This window comes from Phalaenopsis equestris, unplaced genomic scaffold, assembly GCF_001263595.1.
Source record: "Phalaenopsis equestris unplaced genomic scaffold, ASM126359v1 Scaffold225119, whole genome shotgun sequence".
Taxonomy (NCBI): Eukaryota; Viridiplantae; Streptophyta; class Magnoliopsida; order Asparagales; family Orchidaceae; genus Phalaenopsis; species Phalaenopsis equestris.
This window is the reverse complement of record NW_018243174.1, coordinates 131,756-135,128: the sequence shown is the minus strand read 5'-3', so window position 1 is coordinate 135,128 and position 3,373 is coordinate 131,756.

The following is a 3,373-nucleotide window of genomic DNA, read 5'->3' as shown; positions in this document are numbered from 1 at the left end:
ATTTTGGTTTCAGGTTATGGTTATGGTTAACATGCAAGTTTATGTAGGTAAATGCAAGCATGAAACATGTAAGGAAAAGGCAAAAGAAAGACGATACTATAAACTGTAAAAGCGTACCTGACGAGTCTTCTCGTTCCACCACCTGAAACTTAAAAATGCATGTGAGGGCATTTATCAGAGCAGGAAAAGTAGGGTTCCGATAATTTTCCAAACCCTATGTCATATCTTGGCGGGGCCTTAGAAGTTTAATTAAGGATGACTTTATCAAGAAAGATATATTAAGTTTGGTAGATCTCCGAGGTATCCAACAGATCTAGAGAAAGAAGCAGAACCATGCTACTCTCTTGCTGCCCGGTGGAAAATCTCAAGTTCTTTTTAAACTTATTATGTTTGCTTAATAATTCATCCATAAATACCCTTAATATTCAGTGAACATTGATGTCTCAATTATCCAATTATCCCTAAGAAAGGGGCCCTAAGAAAGGGGTAATTATCATTTATGATTTAATTTGAAAATTATGTGAGTGAATTCCCTTGAAGGGGAAGTTAGTGTAATTTTAACACTCAACAAAAATTTTAATTCTAATTGGGCTTAGTGGTTTTTCAAGAATGTTTGATATAATTATGGTTATTTCTCTAATCCTCATTTAGTCAATTTTGATTTAGCCTAAGTCACCACTAAGCCCTTAAGGCCTAGGTGAGTGTCTTAATTAGTTTTGAAAAGGGTTAAACCTTAAGTGGTCATGATTCATGATTTGGATTTTATTTGAAAATCAAAATAGGAGTATTAAATTGATTAATTATTGACTTCAAAAGTCATAGCCCTAAGTCCAAAATTATTTAATTTTAATAAACTTCAAATTTTTTTTTTTAATAATTTAGAAATTTATTAACTTATCCTTTTAAGGAGGAAAGTGAAATTGGTTTCTAGCAATTAATCCCTTGTGTTTGTTTCAAACATCAAATGAATTAATTAAGATCAGAGGTTACCCATTCTCCTCCTTGCCTTAAGCCTAAATGTTAATTAAGGCTAAATTTCCAAAATTACAAAAATTACACATTTGCCCCCACATTTGCCCCTAAGGCTCTAACACCTAATAATTTGTCAAATTCAATTCAAATGACTTTGAAATTTTTATCCTACCTAATTCATGGGTCAATTGAGACATCAGAGGAGAAAATGCGATTTTTAAGAATTTAATTTATTTTATATAATTATTTTCATGCAAAAATAGGATTTTTCAAAGAAAATTCCTAACTTGACCAAGGTAAATTATAATCCCTTGAAATTTTTATTGGAGGTAGACTTTGATGAGAGAAGGTTTTGAATCAAATTTTATAATTTTTTAAATTCTCGGTGATTTATTAGAATTATTTTTATTTTTAGGTTATTTAATAAAAATAAAATATTTTAAATGATGAAAATTAAGTTTTGTATTTTTGGAAAATCTCTCTAAGTTTAGATGACTCCAAGGAGCAAATTTAATAATTTTTTTATTTTTCTTTGATTTATCAGAATTATTTTAGTGAAAACTCATTTTTAGCCTTTAAAAACTATTTTTTAAGCTTTGAAATTCAATATTTTTATTTAGAAAATCAGGAAAAATATTCTAATTCTTTATAAGTGATTAGGAAGCAATTTAGAACATTTTCACGAGTTTTATTATTTTTGTGATTTTTATGTTTTTTATGAATTTTTAAATATTTAAAATAAGCTAAAAATCAAGTTTTTATTTTAAATATAATTTTACTTTAATAAAATATCCCTGATCACAAAATACTCAAAAAACCAAGTGTCATAATTTTTTGAGTTTTATTTTGATTTTTGAAAACTCATTTAAATGTCAAAGTGGTATTATCTTTGAAAATCGATTTAAGTCATCAAATGAACTCAAAATATTTTGAACTTTTTATGATGAATTCTTTGGATCATAAATCACAGTGGAGATCAAAAATCAAGTCATTTAAATGTTTATGTTTTCCAAGATTATTTATTTTAGTGATTTAGTGTATGTAAAATTTAAGGGTATTTTAAATAAATTGACCGATGAAATTATTTCCAAAGGCTTCTCTAGTCATGGTGGACCTTCCAAATTTTTCTTAAGATTTTCTAATCAATATTTTCTTCTGATCAATATGATAATTTCCATGATTATTTTAAGGAAATAATGTGCAAGAACTTAAAAAAATATGGATCTTTGTATAGGAACCTCCTCTGACTTTAGAAAAATTAGAGGAGGTTTCCCTTGCCAGAGGCTACAACATGCCAAAATTCAAGCCAAGGTGATGTGCAAATATGCATGGAGAATCAAATGATTCAAAATAGTGTTTAATTAATTAAAAATAAAATATGCATCAAATGGTCTTGAAATTTACTCCACATGGTTTTCCTCTATTCATTGAGTAAGAGGGTACTTTGATTTTATTTTTGTGATTTTTCTACACAAATTTATGAATTTTCTAAGTTAAGGGTATTTAAATAAATAAGAAAAAGCCCTATTTATCTATTTAAACTACGCGTGCTGACTAGATCCTAGGCAGTTCCGAAGGCATGTGTGGCACGCGCTCTGTTTAGTCCCCGCCGTCCACGTAGCTGCTGACTCAGCCCGCGGTTTATGTCCCGAAGCGCTGTCCGGTTCGATCTCCTCTGTCCATTTGATACACGCTCGATCGAACGACTCCCCGTCATCGTCCCCGACAGAATGATCTCGTGACCGTCCACATTAAAACCCTAAGATCTCAGCCTAGACTCAACCAAATCACCTCGGGTTTGATCCTATGGACTCGTCTAAGTGAGATGAACATATCCATACGGTAATCATGCAATTAAATTAAGACTAATTAAATGGAGAATCAAAATAGGCCTGGGATGAGGTGAGGTTTTATACCTTTGCTCTGAGAAGTGAAGCTTCTGTTGCTTTAATCAGAGATGCTCGGCACGTTTTTTGGGGTCCAAGGAGGCTAGGGATTGAGTCCCTGATATTGGTGTAAGGTCTAAGTAGGAATTCAATCACGGCCGGATTTGGGTGTTGGTTTAGAGCTATGGTAGAGGCTCTGTGGTGGCTTCTTGCACTGTCGTGAGGGTGTGGGTGACGTTAATTTGAGTTTGGTGGACTGTGAAGGTGTGTTAGGTTCTGTCCTGGTTTCTGGCAAGGTTTTAAGCTCAAAATTGAGCTCCGACAATGGGAATTGGTGAGGGAAAATGGTTGGAATGCACTGAGGGGATCTTAGGGAAGATTTGTGTGAAGTTTGAAGATGCCTCTCTAAGAAAATTTTAGCACACCTCCCATGGCCGTCCATGGCCGGTTTTCATAAAAATGGCCATGGGGTGGCTCTCAGGGCACAAGTTTGGGTGCATTGTGGTGCTTAGGTG